Consider the following 22,196-nt stretch of genomic DNA (forward strand, 5'->3'; position numbering starts at 1 on the left):
GGAGAATCCGCATAGGTGTTCGAGTGTTCGAACCGTAATGCGCAAGAAATGGTATGTAAACCCCGTATTTACATATCTGCCACTGTGCAGGAGAATCCGTATAGGTGTTCGAGTGTTCGAACCGTAATGCGCAAGAAATGGTACGGAAACCCCGTATTTACATATCTGCCACTGTGCAGGAGAATCCGTATAGGTGTTCCAGTGTTCGAACCGTAATGCGCAAGAAATGGTACCGAAACCCCGTATTTACATATCTGGCACTGTGCAGGAGAATCCGCATAGGTGTTCGAGTGTTCGAACCGTAATGCGCAAGAAATGGTATGTAAACCCCGTATTTACATATCTGCCACTGTGCAGGAGAATCCGTATAGGTGTTCGAGTGTTCGAACCGTAATGCGCAAGAAATGGTACGGAAACCCCGTATTTACATATCTGCCACTGTGCAGGAGAATCCGCATAGGTGTTCGAGTGTTCGAACCGTAATGCGTAAGAAATGGTATGTAAACCCCGTATTTACATATCTGCCACTGTGTAGGAGAATCCGCATAGGTGTTCGAGTGTTCGAACCGTAATGCGCAAGAAATGGTATGTAAACCCCGTATTTACATATCTGCCACTGTGCAGGAGAATCCGTATAGGTGTTCGAGTGTTCCAACCGTAATGCGCAAGAAATGGTACCGAAACCCCGTATTTATATATCTGCCACTGTGCTGGAGAATCCGTATAGGTGTTCGAGTGTTCGAACCGTAATGCGCAAGAAATGGTACGGAAACCCCGTATTTAAATATTTGCCACTGTGGAGGAGAATCCGCATAGGTGTTCGAGTGTTCGAACCGTAATGCGCAAGAAATGGTATGTAAACCCCGTATTTACATATCTGCCACTGTGCAGGAGAATCCGTATAGGTGTTCGAGTGTTCCAACCGTAATGCGCAAGAAATGGTACCGAAACCCCGTATTTACATATCTGCCACTGTGCAGGAGAATCCGTATAGGTGTTCGAGTGTTCGAACCGTAATGCGCAAGAAATGGAACCGAAACCCCGTATGTACATATCTGCCACTGTGCAGGAGAATCTGGATAGGTGTTCAAGTGTTCGAACCGTAATGCGCAAGAAATGGTATGTAAACCCCGTATTTACATATCTGCCACTATGCAGGAGAATCCGCATAGGTGTTCGAGTGTTCGAACCGTATTGCGCAAAAAATGGTATGTAAACCCCGTATTTACATATCTGCCACTGTGCAGGAGAATCCGTATAGCTGTTCGAGTGTTCGAACCGTAATGCGCAAGAAATGGTACCGAAACCCCGTATTTACATATCTGCCACTGTGCAGGAGAATCTGGATAGGTGTTCAAGTGTTCGAACCGTAATGCGCAAGAAATGGTATGTAAACCCCGTATTTACATATCTGCCACTGTGCAGGAGAATCCGCATAGGTGTTCGAGTGTTCGAACCGTATTGCGCAAAAAATGGTAAGTAAACCCCGTATTTACATATCTGCCACTGTGCAGGAGAATCCGTATAGGTGTTCGAGTGTTCAAACCGTAATGCGCAAGAAATGGTATGGAAACCCCGTATTTACATATCTGCCACTGTGCAGGAGAATCCGTATAGGTGTTCGAGTGTTCGAACCGTATTGCGCAAGAAATGGTACGGAAACCCCGTATTTACATATCTGCCACTGTGCAGGAGAATCCGTATAGGTGTTCAAGTGTCCGAACCGTAATGCGCAAGAAATGGTACCGAAACCCCGTATTTACATATCTGCCACTGTGCAGGAGAATCCGCATAGGTGTTCGAGTGTTCGAACCGTATTGCGCAAGAAATGGTATGTAAACCCCGTATTTACATATCTGCCACTGTGCAGGAGAATCCGTATAGGTGTTCGAGTGTTCGAACCGTAATGCGCAAGAAATGGTATGGAAACCCCGTATTTACATATCTGCCACTGTGCAGGAGAATCCGTATAGGTGTTCGAGTGTTCGAACCGTATTGCGCAAGAAATGGTACGGAAACCCCGTATTTACATATCTGCCACTGTGCAGGAGAATCCGTATAGGTGTTCGAGTGTTCGAACCGTAATGCGCAAGAAATGGTACCGAAACCCCGTATTTACATATCTGCCACTGTGCAGGAGAATCCGCATAGGTGTTCGAGTGTTCGAACCGTAATGCGCAAGAAATGGTATGTAAACCCCGTATTTACATATCTGCCACTGTGCAGGAGAATCCGTATAGGTGTTCGAGTGTTCGAACCGTAATGCGCAAGAAATGGTACGGAAACCCCGTATTTACATATCTGCCACTGTGCAGGAGAATCCGTATAGGTGTTCGAGTGTTCGAACCGTAATGCGCAAGAAATGGTATGTAAACCCCATATTTACATATCTGCCACTGTGCAGGAGAATCCGCATAGGTGTTCGAGTGTTCGAACCGTAATGCGCAAGAAATGGTATGTAAACCCCGTATTTACATATCTGCCACTGTGTAGGAGAATCCGTATAGGTGTTCGAGTGTTCCAACCGTAATGCGCAAGAAATGGTACCGAAACCCCGTATTTACATATCTGCCACTGTGCAGGAGAATCCGTATAGGTGTTCGAGTGTTCGAACCGTAATGCGCAAGAAATGGTACCGAAACCCCGTATGTACATATCTGCCACTGTGCAGGAGAATCTGGATAGGTGTTCAAGTGTTCGAACCGTAATGCGCAAGAAATGGTATGTAAACCCCGTATTTACATATCTGCCACTGTGCAGGAGAATCCGCATAGGTGTTCGAGTGTTCGAACCGTATTGCGCAAAAAATGGTATGTAAACCCCGTATTTACATATCTGCCACTGTGCAGGAGAATCCGTATAGGTGTTCGAGTGTTCGAACCGTAATGCGCAAGAAATGGAACCGAAACCCCGTATTTACATATCTGCCACTGTGCAGGAGAATCTGGATAGGTGTTCAAGTGTTCGAACCGTAATGCGCAAGAAATGGTATGTAAACCCCGTATTTACATATCTGCCACTGTGCAGGAGAATCCGCATAGGTGTTCGAGTGTTCGAACCGTATTGCGCAAAAAATGGTAAGTAAACCCCGTATTTACATATCTGCCACTGTGCAGGAGAATCCGTATAGGTGTTCGAGTGTTCGAACCGTAATGCGCAAGAAATGGTATGGAAACCCCGTATTTACATATCTGCCACTGTGCAGGAGAATCCGTATAGGTGTTCGAGTGTTCGAACCGTATTGCGCAAGAAATGGTACGGAAACCCCGTATTTACATATCTGCCACTGTGCAGGAGAATCCGTATAGGTGTTCAAGTGTCCGAACCGTAATGCGCAAGAAATGGTACCGAAACCCCGTATTTACATATCTGCCACTGTGCAGGAGAATCCGCATAGGTGTTCGAGTGTTCGAACCGTATTGCGCAAGAAATGGTATGTAAACCCCGTATTTACATATCTGCCACTGTGCAGGAGAATCCGTATAGGTGTTCGAGTGTTCGAACCGTAATGCGCAAGAAATGGTATGGAAACCCCGTATTTACATATCTGCCACTGTGCAGGAGAATCCGTATAGGTGTTCGAGTGTTCGAACCGTATTGCGCAAGAAATGGTACGGAAACCCCGTATTTACATATCTGCCACTGTGCAGGAGAATCCGTATAGGTGTTCGAGTGTTCGAACCGTAATGCGCAAGAAATGGTACCGAAACCCCGTATTTACATATCTGCCACTGTGCAGGAGAATCCGCATAGGTGTTCGAGTGTTCGAACCGTAATGCGCAAGAAATGGTATGTAAACCCCGTATTTACATATCTGCCACTGTGCAGGAGAATCCGTATAGGTGTTCGAGTGTTCGAACCGTAATGCGCAAGAAATGGTACGGAAACCCCGTATTTACATATCTGCCACTGTGCAGGAGAATCCGTATAGGTGTTCGAGTGTTCGAACCGTAATGCGCAAGAAATGGTATGTAAACCCCGTATTTACATATCTGCCACTGTGCAGGAGAATCCGCATAGGTGTTCGAGTGTTCGAACCGTAATGCGCAAGAAATGGTATGTAAACCCCGTATTTACATATCTGCCACTGTGTAGGAGAATCCGTATAGGTGTTCGAGTGTTCCAACCGTAATGCGCAAGAAATGGTACCGAAACCCCGTATTTACATATCTGCCACTGTGCAGGAGAATCCGCATAGGTGTTCGAGTGTTCGAACCGTAATGCGCAAGAAATGGTATGTAAACCCCGTATTTACATATCTGCCACTGTGCAGGAGAATCCGTATAGGTGTTCGAGTGTTCGAACCGTAATGCGCAAGAAATGGTACGGAAACCCCGTATTTACATATCTGCCACTGTGCAGGAGAATCCGTATAGGTGTTCGAGTGTTCGAACTGTAATGCGCAAGAAATGGTATGTAAACCCCGTATTTACATATCTGCCACTGTGCAGGAGAATCCGCATAGGTGTTCGAGTGTTCGAACCGTAATGCGCAAGAAATGGTATGTAAACCCCGTATTTACATATCTGCCACTGTGCAGGAGAATCCGTATAGGTGTTCGGGTGTTCGAACCGTAATGCGCAAGAAATGGTATGGAAACCCCGTATTTACATATCTGCCACTGTGCAGGAGAATCCGTATAGGTGTTCGAGTGTTCGAACCGTAATGCGCAAGAAATGGTACGGAAACCCCGTATTTACATATCTGCCACTGTGCAGGAGAATCCGTATAGGTGTTCCAGTGTTCGAACCGTAATGCGCAAGAAATGGTACCGAAACCCCGTATTTACATATCTGCCACTGTGCAGGAGAATCCGCATAGGTGTTCGAGTGTTCGAACCGTAATGCGCAAGAAATGGTATGTAAACCCCGTATTTACATATCTGCCACTGTGCAGGAGAATCCGTATAGGTGTTCGAGTGTTCGAACCGTAATGCGCAAGAAATGGTACGGAAACCCCGTATTTACATATCTGCCACTGTGCAGGAGAATCCGTATAGGTGTTCCAGTGTTCGAACCGTAATGCGCAAGAAATGGTACCGAAACCCCGTATTTACATATCTGGCACTGTGCAGGAGAATCCGCATAGGTGTTCGAGTGTTCGAACCGTAATGCGCAAGAAATGGTATGTAAACCCCGTATTTACATATCTGCCACTGTGCAGGAGAATCCGTATAGGTGTTCGAGTGTTCGAACCGTAATGCGCAAGAAATGGTACGGAAACCCCGTATTTACATATCTGCCACTGTGCAGGAGAATCCGCATAGGTGTTCGAGTGTTCGAACCGTAATGCGCAAGAAATGGTATGTAAACCCCGTATTTACATATCTGCCACTGTGTAGGAGAATCCGCATAGGTGTTCGAGTGTTCGAACCGTAATGCGCAAGAAATGGTATGTAAACCCCGTATTTACATATCTGCCACTGTGCAGGAGAATCCGTATAGGTGTTCGAGTGTTCCAACCGTAATGCGCAAGAAATGGTACCGAAACCCCGTATTTATATATCTGCCACTGTGCTGGAGAATCCGTATAGGTGTTCGAGTGTTCGAACCGTAATGCGCAAGAAATGGTACGGAAACCCCGTATTTAAATATTTGCCACTGTGGAGGAGAATCCGCATAGGTGTTCGAGTGTTCGAACCGTAATGCGCAAGAAATGGTATGTAAACCCCGTATTTACATATCTGCCACTGTGCAGGAGAATCCGTATAGGTGTTCGAGTGTTCCAACCGTAATGCGCAAGAAATGGTACCGAAACCCCGTATTTACATATCTGCCACTGTGCAGGAGAATCCGTATAGGTGTTCGAGTGTTCGAACCGTAATGCGCAAGAAATGGAACCGAAACCCCGTATGTACATATCTGCCACTGTGCAGGAGAATCTGGATAGGTGTTCAAGTGTTCGAACCGTAATGCGCAAGAAATGGTATGTAAACCCCGTATTTACATATCTGCCACTGTGCAGGAGAATCCGCATAGGTGTTCGAGTGTTCGAACCGTATTGCGCAAAAAATGGTATGTAAACCCCGTATTTACATATCTGCCACTGTGCAGGAGAATCCGTATAGCTGTTCGAGTGTTCGAACCGTAATGCGCAAGAAATGGTACCGAAACCCCGTATTTACATATCTGCCACTGTGCAGTAGAATCTGGATAGGTGTTCAAGTGTTCGAACCGTAATGCGCAAGAAATGGTATGTAAACCCCGTATTTACATATCTGCCACTGTGCAGGAGAATCCGCATAGGTGTTCGAGTGTTCGAACCGTATTGCGCAAAAAATGGTAAGTAAACCCCGTATTTACATATCTGCCACTGTGCAGGAGAATCCGTATAGGTGTTCGAGTGTTCAAACCGTAATGCGCAAGAAATGGTATGGAAACCCCGTATTTACATATCTGCCACTGTGCAGGAGAATCCGTATAGGTGTTCGAGTGTTCGAACCGTATTGCGCAAGAAATGGTACGGAAACCCCGTATTTACATATCTGCCACTGTGCAGGAGAATCCGTATAGGTGTTCAAGTGTCCGAACCGTAATGCGCAAGAAATGGTACCGAAACCCCGTATTTACATATCTGCCACTGTGCAGGAGAATCCGCATAGGTGTTCGAGTGTTCGAACCGTATTGCGCAAGAAATGGTATGTAAACCCCGTATTTACATATCTGCCACTGTGCAGGAGAATCCGTATAGGTGTTCGAGTGTTCGAACCGTAATGCGCAAGAAATGGTATGGAAACCCCGTATTTACATATCTGCCACTGTGCAGGAGAATCCGTATAGGTGTTCGAGTGTTCGAACCGTATTGCGCAAGAAATGGTACGGAAACCCCGTATTTACATATCTGCCACTGTGCAGGAGAATCCGTATAGGTGTTCGAGTGTTCGAACCGTAATGCGCAAGAAATGGTACCGAAACCCCGTATTTACATATCTGCCACTGTGCAGGAGAATCCGCATAGGTGTTCGAGTGTTCGAACCGTAATGCGCAAGAAATGGTATGTAAACCCCGTATTTACATATCTGCCACTGTGCAGGAGAATCCGTATAGGTGTTCGAGTGTTCGAACCGTAATGCGCAAGAAATGGTACGGAAACCCCGTATTTACATATCTGCCACTGTGCAGGAGAATCCGTATAGGTGTTCGAGTGTTCGAACCGTAATGCGCAAGAAATGGTATGTAAACCCCATATTTACATATCTGCCACTGTGCAGGAGAATCCGCATAGGTGTTCGAGTGTTCGAACCGTAATGCGCAAGAAATGGTATGTAAACCCCGTATTTACATATCTGCCACTGTGTAGGAGAATCCGTATAGGTGTTCGAGTGTTCCAACCGTAATGCGCAAGAAATGGTACCGAAACCCCGTATTTACATATCTGCCACTGTGCAGGAGAATCCGTATAGGTGTTCGAGTGTTCGAACCGTAATGCGCAAGAAATGGTACCGAAACCCCGTATGTACATATCTGCCACTGTGCAGGAGAATCTGGATAGGTGTTCAAGTGTTCGAACCGTAATGCGCAAGAAATGGTATGTAAACCCCGTATTTACATATCTGCCACTGTGCAGGAGAATCCGCATAGGTGTTCGAGTGTTCGAACCGTATTGCGCAAAAAATGGTATGTAAACCCCGTATTTACATATCTGCCACTGTGCAGGAGAATCCGTATAGGTGTTCGAGTGTTCGAACCGTAATGCGCAAGAAATGGAACCGAAACCCCGTATTTACATATCTGCCACTGTGCAGGAGAATCTGGATAGGTGTTCAAGTGTTCGAACCGTAATGCGCAAGAAATGGTATGTAAACCCCGTATTTACATATCTGCCACTGTGCAGGAGAATCCGCATAGGTGTTCGAGTGTTCGAACCGTATTGCGCAAAAAATGGTAAGTAAACCCCGTATTTACATATCTGCCACTGTGCAGGAGAATCCGTATAGGTGTTCGAGTGTTCGAACCGTAATGCGCAAGAAATGGTATGGAAACCCCGTATTTACATATCTGCCACTGTGCAGGAGAATCCGTATAGGTGTTCGAGTGTTCGAACCGTATTGCGCAAGAAATGGTACGGAAACCCCGTATTTACATATCTGCCACTGTGCAGGAGAATCCGTATAGGTGTTCAAGTGTCCGAACCGTAATGCGCAAGAAATGGTACCGAAACCCCGTATTTACATATCTGCCACTGTGCAGGAGAATCCGCATAGGTGTTCGAGTGTTCGAACCGTATTGCGCAAGAAATGGTATGTAAACCCCGTATTTACATATCTGCCACTGTGCAGGAGAATCCGTATAGGTGTTCGAGTGTTCGAACCGTAATGCGCAAGAAATGGTATGGAAACCCCGTATTTACATATCTGCCACTGTGCAGGAGAATCCGTATAGGTGTTCGAGTGTTCGAACCGTATTGCGCAAGAAATGGTACGGAAACCCCGTATTTACATATCTGCCACTGTGCAGGAGAATCCGTATAGGTGTTCGAGTGTTCGAACCGTAATGCGCAAGAAATGGTACCGAAACCCCTTATTTACATATCTGCCACTGTGCAGGAGAATCCGCATAGGTGTTCGAGTGTTCGAACCGTAATGCGCAAGAAATGGTATGTAAACCCCGTATTTACATATCTGCCACTGTGCAGGAGAATCCGTATAGGTGTTCGAGTGTTCGAACCGTAATGCGCAAGAAATGGTACGGAAACCCCGTATTTACATATCTGCCACTGTGCAGGAGAATCCGTATAGGTGTTCGAGTGTTCGAACCGTAATGCGCAAGAAATGGTATGTAAACCCCGTATTTACATATCTGCCACTGTGCAGGAGAATCCGCATAGGTGTTCGAGTGTTCGAACCGTAATGCGCAAGAAATGGTATGTAAACCCCGTATTTACATATCTGCCACTGTGTAGGAGAATCCGTATAGGTGTTCGAGTGTTCCAACCGTAATGCGCAAGAAATGGTACCGAAACCCCGTATTTACATATCTGCCACTGTGCCGGAGAATCCGCATAGGTGTTCGAGTGTTCGAACCGTAATGCGCAAGAAATGGTATGTAAACCCCGTATTTACATATCTGCCACTGTGCAGGAGAATCCGTATAGGTGTTCGAGTGTTCGAACCGTAATGCGCAAGAAATGGTACGGAAACCCCGTATTTACATATCTGCCACTGTGCAGGAGAATCCGTATAGGTGTTCGAGTGTTCGAACCGTAATGCGCAAGAAATGGTATGTAAACCCCGTATTTACATATCTGCCACTGTGCAGGAGAATCCGCATAGGTGTTCGAGTGTTCGAACCGTAATGCGCAAGAAATGGTATGTAAACCCCGTATTTACATATCTGCCACTGTGCAGGAGAATCCGTATAGGTGTTCGAGTGTTCCAACCGTAATGCGCAAGAAATGGTACCGAAACCCCGTATTTACATATCTGCCACTGTGCAGGAGAATCCGTATAGGTGTTCGAGTGTTCGAACCGTAATGCGCAAGAAATGGTACGGAAACCCCGTATTTAAATATTTGCCACTGTGGAGGAGAATCCGCATAGGTGTTCGAGTGTTCGAACCGTAATGCGCAAGAAATGGTATGTAAACCCCGTATTTACATATCTGCCACTGTGCAGGAGAATCCGTATAGGTGTTCGAGTGTTCCAACCGTAATGCGCAAGAAATGGTACCGAAACCCCGTATTTACATATCTGCCACTGTGCAGGAGAATCCGTATAGGCGTTCGAGTGTTCGAACCGTAATGGGCAAGAAATGGTACCGAAACCCCGTATTTACATATCTGCCACTGTGCAGGAGAATCCGGATAGGTGTTCGAGTGTTCGAACCGTAATGCGCAAGAAATGGTATGTAAACCCCGTATTTACATATCTGCCACTGTGCAGGAGAATCCGCATAGGTGTTCGAGTGTTCGAACCGTATTGCGCAAAAAATGGTATGTAAACCCCGTATTTACATATCTGCCACTGTGCAGGAAAATCCGTATAGGTGTTCGAGTGTTCGAACCGTAATGCGCAAGAAATGGTACCGAAACCCCGTATTTACATATCTGCCACTGTGCTGGAGAATCCGTATAGGTGTTCGAGTGTTCGAACCGTAATGCGCAAGAAATGGTACCGAAACCCCGTATTTACATATCTGCCACTGTGCAGGAGAATCCGCATAGGTGTTCGAGTGTTCGAACCGTATTGCGCAAGAAATGGTATGTAAACCCCGTATTTACATATCTGCCACTGTGCAGGAGAATCCGTATAGGTGTTCGAGTGTTCGAACCGTAATGCGCAAGAAATGGTATGGAAACCCCGTATTTACATATCTGCCACTGTGCAGGAGAATCCGTATAGGTGTTCGAGTGTTCGAACCGTAATGCGCAAGAAATGGTACGGAAACCCCGTATTTACATATCTGCCACTGTGCAGGAGAATCCGTATAGGTGTTCCAGTGTTCGAACCGTAATGCGCAAGAAATGGTACCGAAACCCCGTATTTACATATCTGCCACTGTGCAGGAGAATCCGCATAGGTGTTCGAGTGTTCGAACCGTAATGCGCAAGAAATGGTATGTAAACCCCGTATTTACATATCTGCCACTGTGCAGGAGAATCCGTATAGGTGTTCGAGTGTTCGAACCGTAATGCGCAAGAAATGGTACGGAAACCCCGTATTTACATATCTGCCACTGTGCAGGAGAATCCGTATAGGTGTTCCAGTGTTCGAACCGTAATGCGCAAGAAATGGTACCGAAACCCCGTATTTACATATCTGGCACTGTGCAGGAGAATCCGCATAGGTGTTCGAGTGTTCGAACCGTAATGCGCAAGAAATGGTATGTAAACCCCGTATTTACATATCTGCCACTGTGCAGGAGAATCCGTATAGGTGTTCGAGTGTTCGAACCGTAATGCGCAAGAAATGGTACGGAAACCCCGTATTTACATATCTGCCACTGTGCAGGAGAATCCGCATAGGTGTTCGAGTGTTCGAACCGTAATGCGCAAGAAATGGTATGTAAACCCCGTATTTACATATCTGCCACTGTGTAGGAGAATCCGCATAGGTGTTCGAGTGTTCGAACCGTAATGCGCAAGAAATGGTATGTAAACCCCGTATTTACATATCTGCCACTGTGCAGGAGAATCCGTATAGGTGTTCGAGTGTTCCAACCGTAATGCGCAAGAAATGGTACCGAAACCCCGTATTTATATATCTGCCACTGTGCTGGAGAATCCGTATAGGTGTTCGAGTGTTCGAACCGTAATGCGCAAGAAATGGTACGGAAACCCCGTATTTAAATATTTGCCACTGTGGAGGAGAATCCGCATAGGTGTTCGAGTGTTCGAACCGTAATGCGCAAGAAATGGTATGTAAACCCCGTATTTACATATCTGCCACTGTGCAGGAGAATCCGTATAGGTGTTCGAGTGTTCGAACCGTAATGCGCAAGAAATGGTATGGAAACCCCGTATTTACATATCTGCCACTGTGCAGGAGAATCCGTATAGGTGTTCGAGTGTTCGAACCGTAATGCGCAAGAAATGGTACGGAAACCCCGTATTTACATATCTGCCACTGTGCAGGAGAATCCGTATAGGTGTTCCAGTGTTCGAACCGTAATGCGCAAGAAATGGTACCGAAACCCCGTATTTACATATCTGCCACTGTGCAGGAGAATCCGCATAGGTGTTCGAGTGTTCGAACCGTAATGCGCAAGAAATGGTATGTAAACCCCGTATTTACATATCTGCCACTGTGCAGGAGAATCCGTATAGGTGTTCGAGTGTTCGAACCGTAATGCGCAAGAAATGGTACGGAAACCCCGTATTTACATATCTGCCACTGTGCAGGAGAATCCGTATAGGTGTTCCAGTGTTCGAACCGTAATGCGCAAGAAATGGTACCGAAACCCCGTATTTACATATCTGGCACTGTGCAGGAGAATCCGCATAGGTGTTCGAGTGTTCGAACCGTAATGCGCAAGAAATGGTATGTAAACCCCGTATTTACATATCTGCCACTGTGCAGGAGAATCCGTATAGGTGTTCGAGTGTTCGAACCGTAATGCGCAAGAAATGGTACGGAAACCCCGTATTTACATATCTGCCACTGTGCAGGAGAATCCGCATAGGTGTTCGAGTGTTCGAACCGTAATGCGCAAGAAATGGTATGTAAACCCCGTATTTACATATCTGCCACTGTGTAGGAGAATCCGCATAGGTGTTCGAGTGTTCGAACCGTAATGCGCAAGAAATGGTATGTAAACCCCGTATTTACATATCTGCCACTGTGCAGGAGAATCCGTATAGGTGTTCGAGTGTTCCAACCGTAATGCGCAAGAAATGGTACCGAAACCCCGTATTTATATATCTGCCACTGTGCTGGAGAATCCGTATAGGTGTTCGAGTGTTCGAACCGTAATGCGCAAGAAATGGTACGGAAACCCCGTATTTAAATATTTGCCACTGTGGAGGAGAATCCGCATAGGTGTTCGAGTGTTCGAACCGTAATGCGCAAGAAATGGTATGTAAACCCCGTATTTACATATCTGCCACTGTGCAGGAGAATCCGTATAGGTGTTCGAGTGTTCCAACCGTAATGCGCAAGAAATGGTACCGAAACCCCGTATTTACATATCTGCCACTGTGCAGGAGAATCCGTATAGGTGTTCGAGTGTTCGAACCGTAATGCGCAAGAAATGGTACCGAAACCCCGTATGTACATATCTGCCACTGTGCAGGAGAATCTGGATAGGTGTTCAAGTGTTCGAACCGTAATGCGCAAGAAATGGTATGTAAACCCCGTATTTACATATCTGCCACTGTGCAGGAGAATCCGCATAGGTGTTCGAGTGTTCGAACCGTATTGCGCAAAAAATGGTATGTAAACCCCGTATTTACATATCTGCCACTGTGCAGGAGAATCCGTATAGGTGTTCGAGTGTTCGAACCGTAATGCGCAAGAAATGGTACCGAAACCCCGTATTTACATATCTGCCACTGTGCAGGAGAATCTGGATAGGTGTTCAAGTGTTCGAACCGTAATGCGCAAGAAATGGTATGTAAACCCCGTATTTACATATCTGCCACTGTGCAGGAGAATCCGCATAGGTGTTCGAGTGTTCGAACCGTATTGCGCAAAAAATGGTAAGTAAACCCCGTATTTACATATCTGCCACTGTGCAGGAGAATCCGTATAGGTGTTCGAGTGTTCGAACCGTAATGCGCAAGAAATGGTATGGAAACCCCGTATTTACATATCTGCCACTGTGCAGGAGAATCCGTATAGGTGTTCGAGTGTTCGAACCGTATTGCGCAAGAAATGGTACGGAAACCCCGTATTTACATATCTGCCACTGTGCAGGAGAATCCGTATAGGTGTTCAAGTGTCCGAACCGTAATGCGCAAGAAATGGTACCGAAACCCCGTATTTACATATCTGCCACTGTGCAGGAGAATCCGCATAGGTGTTCGAGTGTTCGAACCGTATTGCGCAAGAAATGGTATGTAAACCCCGTATTTACATATCTGCCACTGTGCAGGAGAATCCGTATAGGTGTTCGAGTGTTCGAACCGTAATGCGCAAGAAATGGTATGGAAACCCCGTATTTACATATCTGCCACTGTGCAGGAGAATCCGTATAGGTGTTCGAGTGTTCGAACCGTATTGCGCAAGAAATGGTACGGAAACCCCGTATTTACATATCTGCCACTGTGCAGGAGAATCCGTATAGGTGTTCGAGTGTTCGAACCGTAATGCGCAAGAAATGGTACCGAAACCCCATATTTACATATCTGCCACTGTGCAGGAGAATCCGCATAGGTGTTCGAGTGTTCGAACCGTAATGCGCAAGAAATGGTATGTAAACCCCGTATTTACATATCTGCCACTGTGCAGGAGAATCCGTATAGGTGTTCGAGTGTTCGAACCGTAATGCGCAAGAAATGGTACGGAAACCCCGTATTTACATATCTGCCACTGTGCAGGAGAATCCGTATAGGTGTTCGAGTGTTCGAACCGTAATGCGCAAGAAATGGCATGTAAACCCCGTATTTACATATCTGCCACTGTGCAGGAGAATCCGCATAGGTGTTCGAGTGTTCGAACCGTAATGCGCAAGAAATGGTATGTAAACCCCGTATTTACATATCTGCCACTGTGTAGGAGAATCCGTATAGGTGTTCGAGTGTTCCAACCGTAATGCGCAAGAAATGGTACCGAAACCCCGTATTTACATATCTGCCACTGTGCAGGAGAATCCGCATAGGTGTTCGAGTGTTCGAACCGTAATGCGCAAGAAATGGTATGTAAACCCCGTATTTACATATCTGCCACTGTGCAGGAGAATCCGTATAGGTGTTCGAGTGTTCGAACCGTAATGCGCAAGAAATGGTACGGAAACCCCGTATTTACATATCTGCCACTGTGCAGGAGAATCCGTATAGGTGTTCGAGTGTTCGAACCGTAATGCGCAAGAAATGGTATGTAAACCCCGTATTTACATATCTGCCACTGTGCAGGAGAATCCGCATAGGTGTTCGAGTGTTCGAACCGTAATGCGCAAGAAATGGTATGTAAACCCCGTATTTACATATCTGCCACTGTGCAGGAGAATCCGTATAGGTGTTCGAGTGTTCCAACCGTAATGCGCAAGAAATGGTATGGAAACCCCGTATTTACATATCTGCCACTGTGCAGGAGAATCCGTATAGGTGTTCGAGTGTTCGAACCGTAATGCGCAAGAAATGGTACGGAAACCCCGTATTTACATATCTGCCACTGTGCAGGAGAATCCGTATAGGTGTTCCAGTGTTCGAACCGTAATGCGCAAGAAATGGTACCGAAACCCCGTATTTACATATCTGCCACTGTGCAGGAGAATCCGCATAGGTGTTCGAGTGTTCGAACCGTAATGCGCAAGAAATGGTATGTAAACCCCGTATTTACATATCTGCCACTGTGCAGGAGAATCCGTATAGGTGTTCGAGTGTTCCAACCGTAATGCGCAAGAAATGGTACCGAAACCCCGTATTTACATATCTGCCACTGTGCAGGAGAATCCGTATAGGTGTTCGAGTGTTCGAACCGTAATGCGCAAGAAATGGTACGGAAACCCCGTATTTAAATATTTGCCACTGTGGAGGAGAATCCGCATAGGTGTTCGAGTGTTCGAACCGTAATGCGCAAGAAATGGTATGTAAACCCCGTATTTACATATCTGCCACTGTGCAGGAGAATCCGTATAGGTGTTCGAGTGTTCCAACCGTAATGCGCAAGAAATGGTACCGAAACCCCGTATTTACATATCTGCCACTGTGCAGGAGAATCCGTATAGGTGTTCGAGTGTTCGAACCGTAATGGGCAAGAAATGGTACCGAAACCCCGTATTTACATATCTGCCACTGTGCAGGAGAATCCGGATAGGTGTTCGAGTGTTCGAACCGTAATGCGCAAGAAATGGTATGTAAACCCCGTATTTACATATCTGCCACTGTGCAGGAGAATCCGCATAGGTGTTCGAGTGTTCGAACCGTATTGCGCAAAAAATGGTATGTAAACCCCGTATTTACATATCTGCCACTGTGCAGGAAAATCCGTATAGGTGTTCGAGTGTTCGAACCGTAATGCGCAAGAAATGGTACCGAAACCCCGTATTTACATATCTGCCACTGTGCTGGAGAATCCGTATAGGTGTTCGAGTGTTCGAACCGTAATGCGCAAGAAATGGTACCGAAACCCCGTATTTACATATCTGCCACTGTGCAGGAGAATCCGCATAGGTGTTCGAGTGTTCGAACCGTATTGCGCAAGAAATGGTATGTAAACCCCGTATTTACATATCTGCCACTGTGCAGGAGAATCCGCATAGGTGTTCGAGTGTTCGAACCGTAATGCGCAAGAAATGGTATGTAAACCCCGTATTTACATATCTGCCACTGTGCAGGAGAATCCGTATAGGTGTTCGAGTGTTCGAACCGTAATGCGCAAGAAATGGTACGGAAACCCCGTATTTACATATCTGCCACTGTGCAGGAGAATCCGTATAGGTGTTCGAGTGTTCGAACCGTAATGCGCAAGAAATGGTATGTAAACCCCGTATTTACATATCTGCCACTGTGCAGGAGAATCCGCATAGGTGTTCGAGTGTTCGAACCGTAATGCGCAAGAAATGGTATGTAAACCCCGTATTTACATATCTGCCACTGTGCAGGAGAATCCGTATAGGTGTTCGAGTGTTCCAACCGTAATGCGCAAGAAATGGTATGGAAACCCCGTATTTACATATCTGCCACTGTGCAGGAGAATCCGTATAGGTGTTCGAGTGTTCGAACCGTAATGCGCAAGAAATGGTACGGAAACCCCGTATTTACATATCTGCCACTGTGCAGGAGAATCCGTATAGGTGTTCCAGTGTTCGAACCGTAATGCGCAAGAAATGGTACCGAAACCCCGTATTTACATATCTGCCACTGTGCAGGAGAATCCGCATAGGTGTTCGAGTGTTCGAACCGTAATGCGCAAGAAATGGTATGTAAACCCCGTATTTACATATCTGCCACTGTGCAGGAGAATCCGTATAGGTGTTCGAGTGTTCCAACCGTAATGCGCAAGAAATGGTACCGAAACCCCGTATTTACATATCTGCCACTGTGCAGGAGAATCCGTATAGGTGTTCGAGTGTTCGAACCGTAATGCGCAAGAAATGGTACGGAAACCCCGTATTTAAATATTTGCCACTGTGGAGGAGAATCCGCATAGGTGTTCGAGTGTTCGAACCGTAATGCGCAAGAAATGGTATGTAAACCCCGTATTTACATATCTGCCACTGTGCAGGAGAATCCGTATAGGTGTTCGAGTGTTCCAACCGTAATGCGCAAGAAATGGTACCGAAACCCCGTATTTACATATCTGCCACTGTGCAGGAGAATCCGTATAGGTGTTCGAGTGTTCGAACCGTAATGGGCAAGAAATGGTACCGAAACCCCGTATTTACATATCTGCCACTGTGCAGGAGAATCCGGATAGGTGTTCGAGTGTTCGAACCGTAATGCGCAAGAAATGGTATGTAAACCCCGTATTTACATATCTGCCACTGTGCAGGAGAATCCGCATAGGTGTTCGAGTGTTCGAACCGTATTGCGCAAAAAATGGTATGTAAACCCCGTATTTACATATCTGCCACTGTGCAGGAAAATCCGTATAGGTGTGCGAGTGTTCGAACCGTAATGCGCAAGAAATGGTACCGAAACCCCGTATTTACATATCTGCCACTGTGCTGGAGAATCCGTATAGGTGTTCGAGTGTTCGAACCGTAATGCGCAAGAAATGGTACCGAAACCCCGTATTTACATATCTGCCACTGTGCAGGAGAATCCGCATAGGTGTTCGAGTGTTCGAACCGTATTGCGCAAGAAATGGTATGTAAACCCCGTATTTACATATCTGCCACTGTGCAGGAGAATCCGTATAGGTGTTCGAGTGTTCGAACCGTAATGCGCAAGAAATGGTATGGAAACCCCGTATTTACATATCTGCCACTGTGCAGGAGAATCCGTATAGGTGTTCGAGTGTTCGAACCGTAATGCGCAAGAAATGGTACGGAAACCCCGTATTTACATATCTGCCACTGTGCAGGAGAATCCGTATAGGTGTTCCAGTGTTCGAACCGTAATGCGCAAGAAATGGTACCGAAACCCCGTATTTACATATCTGCCACTGTGTAGGAGAATCCGCATAGGTGTTCGAGTGTTCGAACCGTAATGCGCAAGAAATGGTATGTAAACCCCGTATTTACATATCTGCCACTGTGCAGGAGAATCCGTATAGGTGTTCGAGTGTTCGAACCGTAATGCGCAAGAAATGGTACGGAAACCCCGTATTTACATATCTGCCACTGTGCAGGAGAATCCGTATAGGTGTTCCAGTGTTCGAACCGTAATGCGCAAGAAATGGTACCGAAACCCTGTATTTACATATCTGGCACTGTGCAGGAGAATCCGCATAGGTGTTCGAGTGTTCGAACCGTAATGCGCAAGAAATGGTATGTAAACCCCGTATTTACATATCTGCCACTGTGCAGGAGAATCCGTATAGGTGTTCGAGTGTTCGAACCGTAATGCGCAAGAAATGGTACGGAAACCCCGTATTTACATATCTGCCACTGTGCAGGAGAATCCGCATAGGTGTTCGAGTGTTCGAACCGTAATGCGCAAGAAATGGTATGTAAACCCCGTATTTACATATCTGCCACTGTGTAGGAGAATCCGCATAGGTGTTCGAGTGTTCGAACCGTAATGCGCAAGAAATGGTATGTAAACCCCGTATTTACATATCTGCCACTGTGCAGGAGAATCCGTATAGGTGTTCGAGTGTTCCAACCGTAATGCGCAAGAAATGGTACCGAAACCCCGTATTTATATATCTGCCACTGTGCTGGAGAATCCGTATAGGTGTTCGAGTGTTCGAACCGTAATGCGCAAGAAATGGTACGGAAACCCCGTATTTAAATATTTGCCACTGTGGAGGAGAATCCGCATAGGTGTTCGAGTGTTCGAACCGTAATGCGCAAGAAATGGTATGTAAACCCCGTATTTACATATCTGCCACTGTGCAGGAGAATCCGTATAGGTGTTCGAGTGTTCCAACCGTAATGCGCAAGAAATGGTACCGAAACCCCGTATTTACATATCTGCCACTGTGCAGGAGAATCCGTATAGGTGTTCGAGTGTTCGAACCGTAATGCGCAAGAAATGGTACCGAAACCCCGTATGTACATATCTGCCACTGTGCAGGAGAATCTGGATAGGTGTTCAAGTGTTCGAACCGTAATGCGCAAGAAATGGTATGTAAACCCCGTATTTACATATCTGCCACTGTGCAGGAGAATCCGCATAGGTGTTCGAGTGTTCGAACCGTATTGCGCAAAAAATGGTATGTAAACCCCGTATTTACATATCTGCCACTGTGCAGGAGAATCCGTATAGGTGTTCGAGTGTTCGAACCGTAATGCGCAAGAAATGGTACCGAAACCCCGTATTTACATATCTGCCACTGTGCAGGAGAATCTGGATAGGTGTTCAAGTGTTCGAACCGTAATGCGCAAGAAATGGTATGTAAACCCCGTATTTACATATCTGCCACTGTGCAGGAGAATCCGCATAGGTGTTCGAGTGTTCGAACCGTATTGCGCAAAAAATGGTAAGTAAACCCCGTATTTACATATCTGCCACTGTGCAGGAGAATCCGTATAGGTGTTCGAGTGTTCGAACCGTAATGCGCAAGAAATGGTATGGAAACCCCGTATTTACATATCTGCCACTGTGCAGGAGAATCCGTATAGGTGTTCGAGTGTTCGAACCGTATTGCGCAAGAAATGGTACGGAAACCCCGTATTTACATATCTGCCACTGTGCAGGAGAATCCGTATAGGTGTTCAAGTGTCCGAACCGTAATGCGCAAGAAATGGTACCGAAACCCCGTATTTACATATCTGCCACTGTGCAGGAGAATCCGCATAGGTGTTCGAGTGTTCGAACCGTATTGCGCAAGAAATGGTATGTAAACCCCGTATTTACATATCTGCCACTGTGCAGGAGAATCCGTATAGGTGTTCGAGTGTTCGAACCGTAATGCGCAAGAAATGGTATGGAAACCCCGTATTTACATATCTGCCACTGTGCAGGAGAATCCGTATAGGTGTTCGAGTGTTCGAACCGTATTGCGCAAGAAATGGTACGGAAACCCCGTATTTACATATCTGCCACTGTGCAGGAGAATCCGTATAGGTGTTCGAGTGTTCGAACCGTAATGCGCAAGAAATGGTACCGAAACCCCGTATTTACATATCTGCCACTGTGCAGGAGAATCCGCATAGGTGTTCGAGTGTTCGAACCGTAATGCGCAAGAAATGGTATGTAAACCCCGTATTTACATATCTGCCACTGTGCAGGAGAATCCGTATAGGTGTTCGAGTGTTCGAACCGTAATGCGCAAGAAATGGTACGGAAACCCCGTATTTACATATCTGCCACTGTGCAGGAGAATCCGTATAGGTGTTCGAGTGTTCGAACCGTAATGCGCAAGAAATGGTATGTAAACCCCGTATTTACATATCTGCCACTGTGCAGGAGAATCCGCATAGGTGTTCGAGTGTTCGAACCGTAATGCGCAAGAAATGGTATGTAAACCCCGTATTTACATATCTGCCACTGTGTAGGAGAATCCGTATAGGTGTTCGAGTGTTCCAACCGTAATGCGCAAGAAATGGTACCGAAACCCCGTATTTACATATCTGCCACTGTGCAGGAGAATCCGCATAGGTGTTCGAGTGTTCGAACCGTAATGCGCAAGAAATGGTATGTAAACCCCGTATTTACATATCTGCCACTGTGCAGGAGAATCCGTATAGGTGTTCGAGTGTTCGAACCGTAATGCGCAAGAAATGGTACGGAAACCCCGTATTTACATATCTGCCACTGTGCAGGAGAATCCGTATAGGTGTTCGAGTGTTCGAACCGTAATGCGCAAGAAATGGTATGTAAACCCCGTATTTACATATCTGCCACTGTGCAGGAGAATCCGCATAGGTGTTCGAGTGTTCGAACCGTAATGCGCAAGAAATGGTATGTAAACCCCGTATTTACATATCTGCCACTGTGCAGGAGAATCCGTATAGGTGTTCGAGTGTTCCAACCGTAATGCGCAAGAAATGGTATGGAAACCCCGTATTTCATATCTGCCACTGTGCAGGAGAATCCGTATAGGTGTTCGAGTGTTCGAACCGTAATGCGCAAGAAATGGTACGGAAACCCCGTATTTACATATCTGCCACTGTGCAGGAGAATCCGTATAGGTGTTCCAGTGTTCGAACCGTAATGCGCAAGAAATGGTACCGAAACCCCGTATTTACATATCTGCCACTGTGCAGGAGAATCCGCATAGGTGTTCGAGTGTTCGAACCGTAATGCGCAAGAAATGGTATGTAAACCCCGTATTTACATATCTGCCACTGTGCAGGAGAATCCGTATAGGTGTTCGAGTGTTCGAACCGTAATGCGCAAGAAATGGTACGGAAACCCCGTATTTACATATCTGCCACTGTGCAGGAGAATCCGTATAGGTGTTCCAGTGTTCGAACCGTAATGCGCAAGAAATGGTACCGAAACCCCGTATTTACATATCTGGCACTGTGCAGGAGAATCCGCATAGGTGTTCGAGTGTTCGAACCGTAATGCGCAAGAAATGGTATGTAAACCCCGTATTTACATATCTGCCACTGTGCAGGAGAATCCGTATAGGTGTTCGAGTGTTCGAACCGTAATGCGCAAGAAATGGTACGGAAACCCCGTATTTACATATCTGCCACTGTGCAGGAGAATCCGCATAGGTGTTCGAGTGTTCGAACCGTAATGCGCAAGAAATGGTATGTAAACCCCGTATTTACATATCTGCCACTGTGTAGGAGAATCCGCATAGGTGTTCGAGTGTTCGAACCGTAATGCGCAAGAAATGGTATGTAAACCCCGTATTTACATATCTGCCACTGTGCAGGAGAATCCGTATAGGTGTTCGAGTGTTCCAACCGTAATGCGCAAGAAATGGTACCGAAACCCCGTATTTATATATCTGCCACTGTGCTGGAGAATCCGTATAGGTGTTCGAGTGTTCGAACCGTAATGCGCAAGAAATGGTACGGAAACCCCGTATTTAAATATTTGCCACTGTGGAGGAGAATCCGCATAGGTGTTCGAGTGTTCGAACCGTAATGCGCAAGAAATGGTATGTAAACCCCGTATTTACATATCTGCCACTGTGCAGGAGAATCCGTATAGGTGTTCGAGTGTTCCAACCGTAATGCGCAAGAAATGGTACCGAAACCCCGTATTTACATATCTGCCACTGTGCAGGAGAATCCGTATAGGTGTTCGAGTGTTCGAACCGTAATGCGCAAGAAATGGAACCGAAACCCCGTATGTACATATCTGCCACTGTGCAGGAGAATCTGGATAGGTGTTCAAGTGTTCGAACCGTAATGCGCAAGAAATGGTATGTAAACCCCGTATTTACATATCTGCCACTGTGCAGGAGAATCCGCATAGGTGTTCGAGTGTTCGAACCGTATTGCGCAAAAAATGGTATGTAAACCCCGTATTTACATATCTGCCACTGTGCAGGAGAATCCGTATAGGTGTTCGAGTGTTCGAACCGT

Source organism: Camellia sinensis, chromosome 11 (assembly GCF_055761805.1).
Source record: "Camellia sinensis isolate YWXY chromosome 11, ASM5576180v1, whole genome shotgun sequence".
Lineage (NCBI taxonomy): Eukaryota > Viridiplantae > Streptophyta > Magnoliopsida > Ericales > Theaceae > Camellia > Camellia sinensis.